The sequence below is a fragment of the Cavia porcellus genome, unplaced genomic scaffold (genome assembly GCF_034190915.1).
Source record: "Cavia porcellus strain 051 isolate PalLab524CR breed Dunkin Hartley unplaced genomic scaffold, mCavPor4.1 scaffold_11, whole genome shotgun sequence".
Lineage (NCBI taxonomy): Eukaryota > Metazoa > Chordata > Mammalia > Rodentia > Caviidae > Cavia > Cavia porcellus.
This window is the reverse complement of record NW_026947494.1, coordinates 14,114,229-14,132,800: the sequence shown is the minus strand read 5'-3', so window position 1 is coordinate 14,132,800 and position 18,572 is coordinate 14,114,229. Positions and strand designations below refer to the sequence as shown.

The window sequence follows — 18,572 nt, the reverse complement described above, 5'->3', positions numbered from 1 at the left end:
TGGAGGAACTTGTCACGATGAACTTCCCCAATGTGAGTTTGACAATTGTCACCGGAGGAGCTTGGGACCTTGTTGGTGAGAGTGGCTGTGGTCCACTTTGGGGGGCTCTGGTCCTTACATGGAGCCTCGCCTCCTGGCTCCAGAGGGGAAGATGTGTGCTGTTTAATCTCCAGGATGAACTCATCACACTGGCTTTCTGGCATGTACTTGACTGTTCTTATCATCAGAGGAGCTAGGGATCTCCTTTTTACTGAGGATGGCTGTGGTACTTTTCAGGTCAGCCCCACATTCTTGTTTTGAGTGTGACTTCTCGGCTCCAGGGTTCTACACCTCAACCTACCAGCACAGCTCCTTCACCCCGCTGGCATAGACTTTCCAGCTTTCACCACTGACCTTCGGGCCTTCCCAGTGCAGATCTGTAAAAGAGACTGGTGTGAGTCCTTCTCGTAGGGCTCTAGACCTCCAGTTGGACTCATGGGAGGCATTGTCATAGGCTCTAGGTTTTCATCTGGACTCATGCAGGACGTTGTGGGATCGAGGCCGTTGGCAGAATATTCGGTATCTATAGTGGTGTGGACAGATTTCCTGCACTTTCTTGTATTTAACTCTAGGTGACCATCATAAAACAATATTATAAATTCTGTGTCCTGATTCTAATTGTTCTTCTCACAACCCCTGTCTACAACACTTACAAAAGCACATTTAAAAATTCTACTGATTTTTATGGCAGTCTATTAAATTGTTTCTACCCTTTGACTTTGCTGTGTTAAACCAAGACACACATTTATAATAATTTTTTCTATTTAATATTTATAAGACCACATCTAGTTAACTCTATGTCTAATAATCAGTGTTACATATGTTTTACAAAATTAACTTTTATCCTTTTATGAGGGTAAATTTAATAAAAATCAAGTTATAAAAATGGTACACAGCCCAAAACCTGTTTTCTTAATATTTTTCACTGTCACCTTTCTGAAATAGTAGACTTCTTGTATATCAGATTCCATGAATGGTTACACTCAGTCTTTGCAAAGAATTTCAGAATTTCAAGAAGAGTAGATACCAGTCCATAATTATTTGACTGAAGACAAGAATCCTATTACAAATATAAGTATTCCAGTATTGTACTAGACTATCAGACACATTAAGAATAAACTCATCTCTCATTTTCTGTGTCTGTACACAGTCCTGGGTGCTAAAGTGAATATATTTGTGCAAATGAATTTGCGATCTTAGTTCAAAAGTGATAAATTTAAGTGTAGAGCTCATAGTAAACATTTTGCTTTGAAAATAATCCAGAACTCAGATAACTTAAGAAGCTCCCTGCATGAACCATAATTTTTATTCTGCTGTAGCCTAATAACTATATTTATCTCAAATAATTTACATGTTGCTATATCTCATATAGGACATTTTTACTTCCCCTATGCCTCTCTTCCCTTTTCCAGATTCTCTCTATAGCTCCATAAAGTCTTTCTCTCTACTGCTACTGTTATTTTTATTTTGTTTTTTAAATTATTTATATTCTGAGTTTCTTATATGAGCTAAAACAGGCCATATCTTTCCTTATGCCTCTGATTTGTTTCAATTAGTGTTATGGTCTCACAATGCATCTATTTTCCAACAAATGTCTCAAAATTATCCTTCTTTGTAGTACTCCATTGTGTGTGTCACATTTTCTTTACACATTCTTCTTTTCAAGGGTATATAGACATTTTTATGGCATCTCAAAAAGCACTCTACCAAAGAGTACCCTGAACAGGATTGTCTAAAGATGGAGGGGAAGGGTGGTAGAATCAAAATATGTTAAAAGAATACATTGGGATCAGAGCATGGACTGCCCATAAACAAAGAATGATACTTTGAATCACTAGAGAACAGATGCATCCTAAACAATGCCAAATTCCTTGGGTATGGAGCAGACAAGTGTCATGAAAAATAACTGACAATTTTCTCATTTATCCCTTCTGTATTCCTCGCAATAGAAGCTGGACAACACTGGCAACCTGAATACACTTGATGGTGATCAAACAGGAAAAAGGTTAAGGATCCCATCACACCTTAGATATGTCTGCATTCTTCCCAGAAGCATGACTCGTACTTAAAAGTTAATTCATTCAGTATCTCTTGAATCCTAAATAAATCCTGTGGCAGGATGAGAGTGTGAGGAATACTAACATCGCTTATGAACATTCTGTGACCTTAAATAACACCTGTTCTTGTGGAGGAGTGAGAAAGAATTCATCCTAAAAGCTCCTCCGGATTAAACCTCTAATATAAAAGTAGACCCAGAGGCCTGTGGGTTCCAGGGCCAGTGCAAGCAGGAGCCAGGAACTGCACCAGCCCTGAAAGACCTCAGCTGCCTGCTGGACTTAAGCTGCCCGTGAGGGATTCTGACCAGCACAGCACAGTTCACTTTACGATAGAGAAGTCTCTAAATCAGAAACTAAACACGAGACAGAAGCATTGCCCATGCTGTGTGGGGTCTATGGTCAGTGAGGCTGCAGCTCACTGCGATTCAGAGAGCAGTGTAAGTTCATCTTCAGAGGCTACCCGTTAAGCCCCAGGCCGTGGTCACCTGCTTGCCCACAAAGCCTTTCTTTATCAATGTGCAGAATTACTACCAATGTTCAGAGTCTCTGCCTCGATTTTCAAGTTCTCACAAAACTTGAACAGTTTGCTCATTGAAAATAAAAAGCCATACAAAGGGAAACATTATTTATGCATTCAATAATCCAGATTTTTTGGAAAAGGAGACTCAGGCAACTGTGGAAAAGAGAACTGATTGAAGCAGGAAACTTCCTGTTCTCCGGAAGCTGTGAGGAAAGAGCCTAGGGGTGGAGATACCATTCAGAGAAGAGGATTCGGCTAGGTAGGGAGGTGTGCACTTGTGTTTCCGGCACTCTGGAAGGCTGAGGCAGCACGATTGCAAGTTCAAGCCCTGGATGGGCAACTTAGAGGCTTATGAAAACTTTTCTCCAGATTAAAAATTTTTAAAAACTAAGAATGTAGTTACCTGTAAAAGCAAAGGGTTCAATCTAGAGAGAGAGAGATAGTGACAGAGAAATGGACAGACAGACACTGTTCATGAGTGACTAGTATTTAAACCTAAGTAGTATGACCTGAACATACTTTTCCATATTAGAGAAATTTCTTTTAAAATGGTAACAGGCCCATGAAGTCTGGGCTGGTGTATCACTGGATTCATTGAGTAGCTGCAGCGGAAGAACCTAAGATACCAATAAAGCTCCGGAGAGGAAGGTAATAGCTATGACTCCAAGAGTCCGTCCAATTAACAAACACTTTAAAAATGGACTGATGCACTGTTGGTAACACACAGTTCAGGAGCAGTGCCAGCAGTCTGGCTACATAAATCAAAATGTTAATGGGCCACCACTGACCGTAGATTGCGTCTGTGAGAATGCAGGCTTCAAACCAATCATCAAATGTGCAAAGATATGTATAAAAATGCACTGCAGCCTAATATTTTATATTATTTTAAAAATTGGTAATACTTCAATTTCCTCCATGATGGTATTCATTAGATAAGTTAGGAGAGGGTTAAGGAAATCCAAAGTGACCACTAAGAGCCAGCACAGAAATCTTAGACTACAGTGTACATGGAGAAATGTAAACTCTACTTTTATAGTCAAGTAAAAATGCTAAAATAAAACAGTATGAATTGGAAGAACACAAAAATTGTCCAAGGGTATAAATTTAAATGTTAAAAATATTCAATTTTAGCAATTACCACTGGAAAGGTAATTTCACCATGAGAAAATTTATAGTCTTCCTTTCATATATCTATGTTTCCTTCATTTAATGTACCTAAGTTTTCCAAAAATTTTCACTAAAAATACTTTTATCATTAAAAGCTATGATTCTGTTTATTAACAGCCTGTCATTTGAGAGGATTTTGTTTAACTGAAGCCAGAAGGAAGAAACCAGGTTACACGTCCTGTATGCCACACCCATGGGAAAACAGCAAATACTGTGAAATTAAGAATTTCGTGGGACCCCAAAAGCATAAGAACCAAAAGAAAACATTGGCAACATAGAATTAGATCAAACTAAAAGCCTAAATGTTAAAAAGCATAGCAAAGAAGACAATGGACAGACTGAAGGGACAACCTACAAAATGGGAAAAATATTTGCAAACCATATATATGATAATTGATACTGAAAAAATTTATGAACAAGAAGACAAATACTCTATGTAAGTAATAAGCAAAGGATCTAAAGATATTTCTCAAAGGTGGCATGCAAATGACCAAAAAGGCATACAAAAATCCCCAACACTGACCACCAAAGAAATGTAACTTAAAACCACAATGAGCTATTACTTTATACCTGTTAGGATGGCTATTATCAAAAATACAAAATACTAAGGGTTATCAAGGGTGTGCAGCAAAAAGAAATCATTGCACACTAGTGAGAATGAAAGTTATTACTGTCACTATCCAAGTCAGTATGGAAGTTCCTCACAAAACAATAGAACTAGCACATAACCCAATGATTTCATTTCATATCTCCAAAAGTAATGAAATCTGAATATTTGGAAGACATACATAGTTTCATATTTATTGTAGCATTATTTACAGTAATCAAGATATGGAATCTACCTATGTATCTGTCAATGGATAGACAGATAAAAAAGATTTGGCATATAAAACAATGTATACTATGTACAAGATGTCACATTTAAGTGGATTCTTAAAAAGCCAAATTCATAGATCAGAAAGTAAAATGGAGGTGCCCAGAGGCTAGAGGAAGGAATGGGTTATTAAAGAAAAGTTAGGCAAAGAACAAAAAATTTCACCTGGGCGAAAGAAATCAGTTAAGATCTATTTTACAACTTGGTGACTAATGAAGATAAATGAGCTATGTGTTTGAAAGTTGCTAAAAGAGCATCTTTCAAATGAGCTCAACACAAATAAAAGGTATATGAAGTAATGGGTATGTTAAGTAGCTTGAATTAACCTGTCCACAATGTGTGCATATATTAAACCATCATACAATACTGTATAAAGATAAATAAATTTTTAAAAAGAATTTCTTAGGAACCAAAATCCCCCTGGTTTGGTCAAGGATCACAGCTCTTCTGGAGAATAAATTAAACGCGTCCTCCCCAAGAGTAAAACATGCACAGAAATCACCTGAATCTTCACAGAGTATATCTTGTAAAAATTGGTCTCTCTGTAATATTTAGTACTTTTAATCATGATCTCTTTTTCAGAACCTTTTCCCCTCATTAGCTTTTCCCACCAACTTTAAGTTCAAATCCAGAACTCTTTCTTGGACAGTTTTTTTCCCCTTGAACATCTCCAATTAGATGGCTCACACATTCCAAACACTCAAAAGAAACCAAAGTAATGGTAGTGAATCCCACACACACATCACCACTTTTTATCCCTCTTTGTGACTTGTTGACTAGTAACAGACACCAGGGTCTCCCAAGACAAGAACTTTCAGAGTCAGCTTGAACTTTCTCTTCTTCACCACGCCACAGAGTAGGTTCTGACTCCTCAGTGCTCCACATATTTATTCTCGCTTGCTAATTCCACCATTTGACCTTACTTATATTTATTTTAATTATTTCAGTAACCCTTAAATAAATTTCACATTTTACACTAAGGTCATCTTTTCCTTGATTTACTATCTAGTCTGGTTTTTACTGTACTTAAAATTTTTCAGGAGCTTCTCATTTCTTTTCAAATTCACCATGACATTTTATTTTTCCTGATTCAGCTATCTGAATATCCACAAATGCACTGTATGTTTTTTTATCAAATATTTTTATTACTACATGTTGGCAATACATCATCATTGTATTCATTTTGAGGGCATTGATGCTATACTTGTAAAGTTCCCTAAAAGCATCAGATGCCTTGTACTCCATTTCTTTTCTTATATCCTGTATTCTCAAGATTCAATTTGCCAATGACCCATTGGAGTGCTGCTAGAAAACTGAGTGGGATTTCTCCTAAGACATAATTCCATAGTAGGTGAGTCATATAATGGGAAATTTGAGCTCATATAAAACAGTTAAAGAGTAGAATTGTTTTCAAGATGAATTCCCATTATGTGAGAGGTGGTGTTTAAAATTTATATTTGCACCCCCCAAAAATAAATACCAACCCCAGGAACATGCTGATGATGTTCAGTGCTTGCTGACTTCTGGGAAGGAAAGCCACTGGTCTCGCAAAAGGTTTTACAAAACCTCGCGGTGGCCTATGCGTCACATCAGACAGCTTGGTTGAAAACACTGGAGAAATGCTTCACAGAGTGGACAGATACCTATGAGAATTGACATTTGATTGAGACTGGGTGTGTTTTGAGAGAACCTGTACCATAAGCACACTCTGCCCGTGAAATTCTTGGAAAGAGATGTTTCACATACACCCTGCCACATGTAATTGGTGGATAAGCCAACCATTTAAAATTTCAGTCTCCAAGCCTAGGTGTTTCAATTTACCCATCAGTAAGTGAATGAATGAAGAAAGTGTGGGAAATATACACAATGGAGTATTATTTTAGCCATAAAGGACAACAAAATATTGTCATTTGGAGGAAAATGGATGAATGTAGAGATCACTGTGTTGAGCAAAATAAACCGGACAGGGGCTGGGGGTTTAGCTCAGCGGCGTAAGCACCTGCCTTGCAAGCAGGCAGTCGTGAGTTCGATCCCTGGTACCGATAAAAAGGAAAAAGACAAAAAAATAAATAAATAAATAAACCGGACATGTGAACATCAGTTTCATATGTTCTCCATAGTATGTAGAATCTTAAAAAAAAAAAGATAACCAGAAAGCAGAAAGGAGACTATTACTGGAGAAAAGGAAAATCAGGCATGAGGAGTGGAACATGATCAAAATACATTAAACACATTGAACCTCCTTCATCCCAAAAAACCATGAATTGGGGAAATGGTGGAGCAGGACAAATAGTATGGGAATTAATTAGACTATGCTATGTGCCTGTAGAAATCTGCCATTGAAACCCATTAACCAGTGTAACCAGGATCTGTCTACTCATCAGGAAGAAATACAAGGAAAACTTCATAGTTCTGTTTCCAGCTGGTACATAATTAAAACACAGTTTTAGAGTAGGGTGTGTCACTCAGAATAGAGAGCACTTTTCTGGTATGTGCAAGCCGATGGCTTCCATTCCCAGCATCAGGAGAAAAAGAAGACAAAATCAGTGGCAGAACAAATGGACCAGGATGACACTGAGACTCATACCCATAGAATCAAAATGAAGTCAATCATCCAAGGAAGATCATTTTTCAAATTAACCAGCTATACCATAGTCAAGAGAAGAGGCGGGGCCGGGCGTTTAGCTCAGCGCAGTAAGCACCTGCTTGGCAAACGTGAGGTTGTGAGTTTGATTCCCAATATCACAAAGAAAGAGAGAGAGAGAGAGAGAGAGAGAGAGAGATGGACAGAGACAGAGAGAGAGAGAGAGAGAGAGAGAGAGAGAGAGAGAGAAGAGGCAGAATGAAGACCATGCAAAGTTATAACTGGGAAGATGATGTATTCTGTGATACAACCAAAGACTGGCTTGAAAAGAGGGAGTGAACCAGGAGAGAGACAGTGGTCCACAGAGGAAGCCACCAAGGATGATGCAGGGTGAGTGTGGGGGGAAACTTTCTATTTAAAGAACACTGTCCTGTGTTCCTCAGTCCACAGGCTCGTAGACTCTGTGACAGCACTGGATGTACTGAGACCGCTGATGGCCCAGTACCTCTCCCTCACCAAGCTGGGCTCATGGAAGAGAGCGACACCAGACTCCTGTGAGGCTGACCAGCACTAAGCTGAGTCCTTGCCACTGGGGAGACCATAAATGTCTATTGAAATACACTGAGAGAACCAGCGTACTCTCATAGCACAGATGGTGTATGTTAAATGGTCTAGATAACTGTGGGAAGAATGGCAGGAGCAAATATATTACAGTAAAAATATTTCTAAAAATAAAAACAATCCCTTTGTGTAGAATCCTTTTTCAGGTGGCAAATTGCCTCATTCCTGTGAGTATATTTCAAACATAAAACTGGTGCTGGAAACAGAAGAAAAAGCAAATTCATCTTCCTTGTGGCAAATAAAGTATGCGGTTTTTTCTTTTGCCAAATCCCTGTGTTCTAGCAGGATAATATCTTTGTGGTCCTCATGAATATTCATGACCTTCTAGTGCAGTGTTAATCTTTAACCAGAGCCGGGATCAATCACATATACAAACAAAAAAGTACCCATTCATCTCCACACTTATTATTTACAAATAATTTACGTTGCTTTGTAAATTACAAATATTTACATTGCTTTAGTGGACACTGGGAATGTATTTTTTAAAAATTGTCTACTCAACATATGGTCATAACTTAAAGCGTCCCTCTATCTTTCATAAAGCTATTTATTTGGAAATATCAATCTACATCTGAAATCTCAGAAGTAAAATCAGTAGAAAAATCAAAAAATCATGATAAACCTGAGTCAAGTTGGTTCACAATCAAGACAGGAACCTAGAGATCCAACCAGTAGTACTATATGTGTCAGAGGATCATATATTCTTCCTCCATTACAAACAACAAGAAACAATTTAGTTACAAGATGAGTTGAAGATTCAATGTTAATCTGTATCTCTACATACAAAGATAATAAAGAGAAGAATCAAAGGAATCGTGTTGTATAATGAAGCCATTTGCCATGACAAATATATACAGATCGTTCATTCTACAGTGGATTTGGCAATGCTTGGAACTGGGTTCTGCATGTGAAAAATAATGGTATTAATGATAATAGAACAAGAATCTCCCTGGAAACTTAATTTCATTTCCATTTGTTTGAGATCTCTTGTCAATATTTCAGTGTTTACAATGGATATATCAGACTTTACAGATAGCACAGTATACTGAAAAATCATGGCTTTGGAATAAGCTAGAATTCAACCAGCCTACATATCTGCCTTACTACTGTGACCTCAGTGCAAACTACAGGAAAACAAAATTAATCGTACCTGGCTCAGAAAGTCAATACAAAATTAAAGCAAATAAAATAAAATTCTGGGATAAAGTGAGACACTGGTCAATTTGAAAGGCCTTCTAATTTGTTGTTACACATGAAGATTTAATGGAAGGGGCAGAATATAAAGGAGGAAAGAAAGAACAAGAAGTATGGATTACACACTGGAGAAAACTAATGTGCTGGGGAATAAATGCCACTTGGGGATGAAAATGAGCATTGATCTCTGTGGCTGGTACCGCAGTGAGGGGTCAGCTGTCCCTGCATGGCCCCCGTGCCCCTTGGGCATTCATAAAATGGTGGCTGAGGCCCTGAACTCATGACGTGATGGTTCTGAAAAAGCTTTCACTAAATCATTCCCCGTTCTCATTCCATTGTCTGTGCAAAGGGAGACAAGCCTGATGGCAATAATAGCTGGAATAATTTATGAAAATAGCTTTTCACTCACTGCCTTTCATGGGGAACTTGGGGGACCTCTGTTTTCACAGTGTCCGTGACAAACCCCATTTCAAAACTGCTGTCAGTTTTTTAAAACATTTAAGACTCAAAATATTTTTAAAATTTTCATTTGTTATTATTCACATTTCTGTGCTTATTGACTTGCCTTGAAGGTTGGGATTTTAAATGTTTCAAGCGCTTAGAGAGTGCACTACATAAATTAATAAATATGATTCAGTTGTCCATTAATTTCCTCATCTTGACTAGGAAGTTGAACAAAGAAAGAGAGGAAAAGAGAAATGTTTCATGCTCTTGCTCAGAGGAGTACTGATGGCTTATGAATCCTTTCAGAGTCATAGAGCACAGAGAAAACTGGTTGCCTTGGTAACAAGGCAGACCAGTCAGTTGCATGCACTCTCCCAAGAGCATCTAATTTATGCAATGAGCGCAGGGTAGAACAGGTGGCTGACCTAGATGATGCCAGAAAGCATTAGCTCTCCAACACTGGCGTCCTCCACGTTTTCTTGTACACAGCATCATTCTTGTCTTTTACAGAGAAAGAGTTATCAAGGTGCATTTCACAGTGGCTCATAATCCTCGAGCAGACAGGAGGAGAGCTGTCTGTGTTGGTTCTGTTTAAGTTTTCAAGTGCCAAGAAGTACCTGTGACTTCACAAAAGAGATCCATACCAACAATTTAATCACCTTAACCCCTATTATTACATTGCATTACCTGCCCTTTAACAAATATTATTGTGTGCTTTTAAACCAAGAAAGTTTATTCTTAGAGTTTGTAGTCCTTGCTGTAAATGATAAACAGCCCCTGAAATTTCAACTCCAAAAACCACATGAAAACATTCAAATATGGAACTAATTTTAGATTGCCAAAGGAACAAAACAAGGAAGATTACCAGCCTAGTTAAAGCTCTGATTATTGTAGCATTAAATAATGTCAATTACTGTAAATATAAAGGAAAACTAGAAAATAAGCAGTGAAATGTATAATTTTTACATGACATAGCATATTCACGGTGGAGGCCCACTTTTGTTGTTCAACCTCATCTCTAAAGATCTCTCCTGATAATCTGGACATCACTCAACACAACACCACTGCCACTGGAATTGTTGCCTTAAACAATCAACAGTTCACCAGGTCCCATCCACAAGTGACTGCATTATTTCCCAAACTGGTTTTTCTTCAGATTGCTTCATGTAGGCCATGAAAGTAGGAACTGCCTGTCCTCTGAGTGGGGCCAGGCACTCAGTACAAAATCACAACTATTTGATTAAGAATGAAGCAGTAAGTTAGTATGGGAATGGAACTTCATCTTACATAAAACCTGTGCAAGCCTGATACATGACAAATTTCCTTCAGCAACTGAAGTGAAAACAAAATACTGTAGATGAAAATACAGTAATGAATGGAAACTTCTTTAAGTGAAGTGTTAAGTGGAGTGTTTCTTTTTTAAAACTGGATGTTGGTACATCTCCAGGCTGCTGACTCTGCACATCCCTGTACTTAGAGGGGCTCTTCAAAAAACAAAAGAAACAAACAAACATACAGAGCTTAACTGATTATACATTCATATTTTCTTTGCTGCTCCCTACTATATAGTAACGATATAAGCAAATGTTTGTTGAAAATGACATTTTAGATAAGAGGCAATGTCAGTTAAGAAGTAGAGGTCTTAGCATTTCTCTATTGATCTGCTTTGGAAGTCTTGCAATTGTTTTTGAAGGTGACCCTTGCCAGTGACGATGTTTCCTTGGCAACAGAGATCACTGTTCCTGGCGCATAAAGAAAAGGCAACTCTGTTTGTTTTGTACTCAGATGCCACGTTGCTTCAAAGAAAGCAACAACCTCTCGTTTTTAAATCCTGACCTGCTCTCCAGTTCAAGGATTGCATGTTATTCTAGAATATGCAGATACAAGTAATTATCAGGCAATAGTTTCTCCATCTCATGAAGAGCACAAGACCTTTATATTGAGATTTTTTTTCATTCTCCTTTTTTAATTACCCCAGTCTTTGTGTCTTGCACACCCGCACACACATGCACACACACACACACATGCACACCCTTCTTCCCCCCATCTCACCCTCCTCCTTTCATTTTCTATTGTAAATGCATGTACGTCTTATAAAGTCTCTGCTTTCTGTTTGGTCTCTATTTTACTGGTTTTCTATTCCCAGTAGTGGCTCCTGAGTACATCTCAGTTTCTAACATCAAGCAAATTATGGGTCATCATGAAGCATCAACAATTCATGGCCCAAAGAGTCCTCCTTGGAGCAACTGGCAGCAGGTGGCAGATAGTCCCTTATTACCACAAGATGAAATGGAAAAGCATCATAGACCGTGAGAGTAAAGCTTCCTTTTCCATCTGATTGACTTGGAAGCTGCCTAGGGAATTAGTAAAACACACTTCTGGCTGTGCATAGCTGGGTCATAGAGGTATGATTTTAGGAGTCTATATCTGGTCCTTGGCTCTTCTTTGATGCTGTTCCCTGCTCTGCTTTCCCGGCTGCCATAGACTGAGTGCTTTTGATCTGCCACACCCTTCCGCCATGATGTTCTGCCTTAGATCCAGCTGACTATAGATCAAAGTATGAGCTGAATTAAACCTCTCTTCCTTTAAGTTGAGGGGACCAGGTATTGGTCCAGCAGTAGGAAAGCTGCCTAGTAGACTATAGAATCAATGTTGTTTATAACCAATTCCTCCTTTATCTCACATTTGCTCATCCTTTAAAAGATTATAGCAGTATTTTATTTGTTGTGGCTTTTGCCTTACAAGAGCAGTTTGGAAATATTTTTCTTGCCTTTCATGAAATCTCATTACAGCAATTTTATAAGACTCTCCAGTTATGGCACAAAGGGTTCAAATGAATAACCCATCTTTGTCAACATAGAGCATACAAAATCCTAAGCGTGAAAAGAAAAATGTGCAATAGGGTTTCTACATCCAAGGCAGTCATGGCATATGAATATTAAAATATTGTTTAATAAGTAGGACTGCAAACCCTTCGATTTCAAATATATTTTACCCAAATAGTCTGAAACTTAGTTCTGTAATGGAGCTGAGAAATAATGCATTTCTTTATTTTATATAAGAAATAAACACCAAGGAATATAAGAAACAGACTTGTGCTGGTTAGTCACGTGTCAGACAAAAAACGTTCTTTGGTTCTTCTTTGCTTACCAAGCAAAATGTTCACCATAAATAAGAACTGCATTTTGCCTTCATTGGTGTTTTGTTTTATAGCATAACACTCAACTTTCAACAATCCCTAGCAAGCTTGATTATCTGGAGTAAGTATATAGCATCAATTAAGAATGCTGTCAGTTGAAAAATAACAGAAAACATCATCTAGAGTAGTTTATTAAACATTAGATAACTCATATGACACACATATATCAAATTTTCATATTGTATCCATTATAAATATGGTTGTTATGTGTACATTAAAATTTAAAAGGAAGTCGTTTTGAGGGAGGCAACATGCATTGGCTCAGGGATTTGAGCACTTGGGGAATAGTGTGTGTTTAAAAAACACTGAACTCATCTAGGGGATCTCTCATGATGGATTCCTCACAGTCACAATCTGGATTCACTCATCTTCAAAACTCCAGCACACCAGTCACGGAGAAAGGAGAAAAAGTTACGTCAGCCTTTATGTCAGGTAAATCCTTCAGAGCTCTAAGGAAATTTATGCTTAGGTCTCATTTTCCAGAGCTAAACCATAGTCTCTCTCTCTCTCTCTCTCTCTCTCTCTCTCTCTCTCTCTCTCTCTCTCTCTCTCTCCTCCCCCCCAAAATAACATGAGAATTTAGCTTTCTCAACTGTTACAGTTACAGTTGATAATGAAGAAATGGATCTGAAATACACAAATATGACCTCAAAGAAATAGATGTTTATTGGAAGATTAGATAATAGATAACAGACAGAAGAAGGAAAGCAAGAGAGAGGGAAGGGAGAAAGAGAGGAAGGAAGAGATAAAGAATTAAAATAGTGCAATTGTATCCCACTGTGATTTTAAAATAGAGAAATCCGGTACTCAAAGTAAGAAAGAGGAGTAACGTGAAGCCACAGTTTAAGGCTTTCCAAATGCATCCAGTGAGGAGACATCAGACACACACTGTGTCAGCAGTCAGTATCAGCAGCAGCTGAAGCAAACGGACAGAGAATATGTAGCAACTGCAGTGAACATTAAGAGCCTCTATATTTTGTCAATTGTCAAGTCAATGGAAAGCATCAGGTTAGCTACTGCTATGAAAATTGACCCAGCTCTGAGTACTCAAACTTCAAAATGAGAACACTGCGTGAATAACGTAAGTAATGTGCCCAAGCTGCTTTCTTAACACCTCCTTTGGAAGAACTATATTAATACAAGTTATGTATTGCTGGAAATTACTTCCAACTATTTTGAAAGTGTTCATAAGTATTTGTGGAGCCTCCTTCTTTTATTCTGAGTCAGTGTCACACAGTATATAAACCAAGCAGGTTGTATGAATTTCCACAGTATCAAGCCAGCAGCTTCAACTTGTAGACTACTGCTATTCCCTCATTCCTCATCACTCAAGGCTGAAATCCTACGCCCCCTCTTCCTGTCCATCTACCTGCTTGAATGTCAGGTCCATAAGGATGGAGGCACTGGTAGTCCTATTGGCTGCTGAATCCCTCGTGTTTATAACCTTGACTGATACAAAACAGTCATTTACTAAACGCATTATTTTATGAGTAGGTAAAAATTAATCTACTGTAGACCCATTATCTGGCAGGAGAGAATTACTCTACTTCAAGTTCAAACTCAATGAGTTCTGTAAAACTACAGTCACATGGGTTCCACAGCAATAAATATTACATCCTTCTTCACAAAATAATTAATTGATCAGAAGAATTAGATTAACATTTAAGAGTGTGAACCATATGCTTAGCTTTTGCCTCTATTGCCAAGCCCAGAGGCTGACATATAATAAATGTTTATAAAATGCTTCATATGGAGTGACTATCAAAGTGATGGAAGTAAATTTTCATTTAAATCCATTTAATTGGCATCCTTCTAGTGAACAGTCAACCCCTGAACTTCCTTCCAGAAACTATTGCTGAAGTTCAAAAGAATTCAGTATTTCAACCAAAAGGCTGATGAAAATCTCAGAAGAAATTCATAAGACCCAAGATGGAATGGAGCATCCATGCACATGCACATGTACATTGTGAAGCAATTTTTCCAGATCACTCTAGACTAGGAAAATAAACTATTTCCAAAAAGAACAAAAGATACTCCCAAGAACCCTCGAAGTTTCTCTCTAAGCATATCAAATAACCTCACAAAAAGAGGATTCCACAAAGTCACATTCCTTTCAAAATTGTATCTATGTAACCCCAGTAAATTTTTTAGTAATTAAAAATGAAGATAAACTACTTTTTGTGTCTAGGCAACTTAAAAAGCCTGGTTTCATTGACAATTCCCATTTTTACCTACTATTCAAAGTATCTTTAAAGTACAAACTAGCGATTCACACCATGGTACACACAATTTTACAAAGCAGCAGAAGAAGTAAACAGATAAATTTCAACTAGTCATACACTGAATTATAGAAACTGAATTATAGAAACACTTTTCACACAGACTCTTCTTTTACACTTGTAGCATTTTTATTATGGTGCATGCAAACATACCTAAGTAACACATCTCTCTTATTGATTCCAATAAACCCTTGAGAAGTAAAATGGACTATATGCATTAAGTGCACACATGAAGACATTTTTAATTCAGGCATTTTACTCCATGAAATCAAAAAGGAAAAAAAAAAATCCAGAGAAGACATAGAAACAAAAGATAGGAATACGTCAGCTAGAAAGCAGAAGGCTGGAGCGTTAACTGAACATTACCTTTTCTCAATGACAGGAACATGCATCATGGTCATTTCTGTCTTTTCTCACAGTGCTGATTTCAAACCCCCAGCTGAGAAGGCAGCTGTGCAGAGCCAGGAACTGGTGCGCTCAGCAGGAGTCCTGCATCCTAATGCTACTCCCAGAAATTCAGGCTGGCTTTCAGTTGCCTGTTGTCAGTAACAGTGCCAGAAATGAAAAATGTTGTCCTCTTTTTCCGCAGCAGTGGTACAGAGATCACAATGATGGCTTCTCTAAAGACTCAAAAACCTGCATCACCTTATTTTTATTGTTATTTGTTTTCAATTTAGCCTCCCAAGAACAAGGATTGGCTAGATTTCAAGATGTTTGAAATTCAGGAGCGCTTCCATTAATCATAATCTTAATGGAATACTAATGGCAAAACAGACAGGAAAGTCGAAGCATATGGGGAGGGAGTGTGATCGCTTCCCTCCTATCCATATGCCAAAAAAGAAGAAGAAAGAAAAAAAGAAGAGAAGGAAAAAAAAAGAAAGACAAATTTCACTGTTACACTACGATGTTTTTCCTAGATTGCAACACTGAAACCCTTACCTTTCATAAACAAAGGAATTGTATTTCACATCTCTGAAAATAATAAGAAAACATTAACTGCAAACTAAAACAAAGCTCTATTTCTTAAAAGCCAGTGAAAATGGAATTTATTTACATCTGCTTCCATATAGTGGCATTAAAAATGTTTTATGAAGTACTCAAGCAATGACTTGAACAATAATTACCAGGAAAGTACTGAGAAACCTAATGTCTGCAGTTGCTAGCTGCAGGGTATGATTAATGCCAGGAGATTGTCAGAAATGAATGCAGCATGTCACATTCAAAGGTAGGCATTCTAGTGGCGGTAAGCATTTAATAGCAGAGGAAAAGCAACTATTTACATATCTAAAAGCATGACAGATTTAATATCTATACATGCTTGATGTATAAAATTACATTTATACTTACAAAATATACATTTGTGTTGCTGGGTATATCTAAGGACATTTGGTTGTAATATTTAAAATAATATTTAATGCATCTCACAATTTTAAACACGTACTTCACTGAGTACAAGGAGTGAGCATTTTTTACCTCAAAGCTGCAATTAGATATAAAAGTTAATACAAAACACTCGACAGAAGAATAATTAAAAGTCACCTCAGGGTTGCCCTCCACTTCATATCTACTTCATGTTGCAACTTACTTTGGAAAAGACTCAGAGGTAAAAAAAAAAAACTAACATTCAGAAATTTTGATTTACCCATGTGCATCCGTAGAATAAACAATGTCTAGAATATTATCACTCTAACTTAAAGCCAACATTATATAAACAAAATCCCATTTCACTGTTGATGCATCTTCTTTCAAAAAATTGCCTTTTTGTGTTACATGAAATTCCAACCAAACACAGTTGGAAAAATAGTAATCTGATACACGCCTATTGGTGAGCAACAAAGCATCACAAATTTCAGAGTGTAAAGCAAAATGGATATCTCATCTGGAAATTTCAAAGAATAAATTACTTAAGATTTTGTCTAGAACTCATCATTTCTAAAATTTTCACATATTGTTTTTAATATCAGAAACAATATTCAATTTGGTCCAAAGATGCTAGTTAATCTAAAAAAAAAAAAACTGAACAAATAGTTGTTGAGAATTTGAATAATACAGTAAAATCTATAATGCTAATATTTTAGAAAATTTTCCTCACTGTGACCCAAAATAATTTCAGATGGACCACGTAGTGAAATTTAATAGTAGAATCAATTCGGCCAATTGAAATGTTGCATAAAAATAAGGTGGGTTGGAAGGCACAAAGCAAAAGATCTGCTGAACTGTATAAATCTTAATACACTAAAAATGATTTTTTAATTAATGCATACTATTTGTACATATCTATGGGACAGGGCATGAAAATCTGATACATGTATGCAAGCTGCAATGATCAAATAAATGGAATCAACAATTTCATCTCCTCGGCATTTATTATTTCCCTGCCTCTAGTCCACACCATTCTTATTCCTGCAATCTTGTTTTAGCATTCACAAATGAGTGAGAAAGTGGAAACTACTTTTAGACTGTACTGTAAAAGTACCCTGAAATTACTAGAGAGCTAACATAGGTTCAGTAAGGTACCTGACCTCAACAGATTAATTAAGATAGAACATGAACACATACTTAAGGAAGATACATTCTTAACAACTCAGCCTTAGTCAGGTGGTGCACACCTGTAATCCCAGAACTCGAGACACTGAGGCAGGAGAAGCACCATGAGTCTGAGGCCAGCCTGGGCTACAAAGTGAGTTCAAGGCCACCCTGAACTGCATAGTGAAACCCTGTCTCAAAAAAAAAAAAAAATCAGTCTTACAGATAATTATAGAAAGTCAAATTAAGTTAAAATTTAGATCCTTTTTACATATCAAATAATTTTTAAAATAACCACAGCACAGTATCATATACTCTCATTGATATTTAAAATTGGTGTATTTCAATTGGGAAGAAAAATTTGACAGTAGGAGAGATCAAAGAAAACTGCTCACATCTTACATTCTAACAGCCGTATCTGGGATTCTATTTTTATGAAAGCTATATTTACAATAGTGCTTAGCACATTACATCATAGAATTATAAAGCGGAAAACGCTAAATGGAGAACATTAAGTACCTTGCACCACGACACATAAAACTTACTTTGTCCCAGGCAGAGGTCTTCGTGGTCTTTGAATGGTAGATTTCAATAGCTCACAGTGTGACAATCCATTATGGGTATGATGTAGCCAGTCTAATGATAGTGTGAAAAATGTAAACACAGTAATACCTACATGAAAAACAGAAAGAAAATGTACAGGAGAATGAAACTCCCAAACTGCATGTCTGGTATGAGTTCCTGTTCTCTAAAATCAAAGAATGAATTTTATGAACAATGGAAGTTAAGATTTGAATATATTTGTTGAAAGAAAGAACACTTCTGTCTGCGAGAGAGACAGAAGGGGTCTGGAGCATGTTGCCAAAGACTCTATTTTCTAGGGACTTTTATGTAGCAAAACCACAGTGAGACAGTGAGATGGGTCCACGGTGCAGGGGGAGAGGAACTCACAAGGTGAACATGAGGCTGGACAGAGCTATGGTCAAGCAACAAGACTAATTTTTCAGGTAAAATTGACCAAATCAGGGACAAATAGGAAGGTGAGTCACACAGCAAGCGGGCATGCTT

At 37.3% G+C, this 18,572-nt stretch overlaps 1 long non-coding RNA gene across 5 annotated transcripts in view; it reads right to left on the bottom strand.

Moving 5' to 3' along the window:
- The window catches only part of LOC134478061 (uncharacterized), a 194,402-nt gene extending 176,170 nt beyond the window's left edge, over nucleotides 1-18,232 (bottom strand). Inside the window, exons 1-2 of one of the 5 annotated variants that reach the window (XR_010050412.1) lie at nucleotides 18,050-18,232; nucleotides 15,345-15,514 (exon numbers count right to left, since the gene is read on the bottom strand). This is a non-coding gene — a long non-coding RNA (uncharacterized LOC134478061). Of the gene's footprint in view, nucleotides 1-15,344; nucleotides 16,028-18,049 lie in introns of those variants that run through there. The other 4 variants (XR_010050411.1, XR_010050414.1, XR_010050413.1 and 1 more) reach the window with 4 other exon arrangements.
- Between the last annotated feature and the right edge of the window lie 340 nt (nucleotides 18,233-18,572).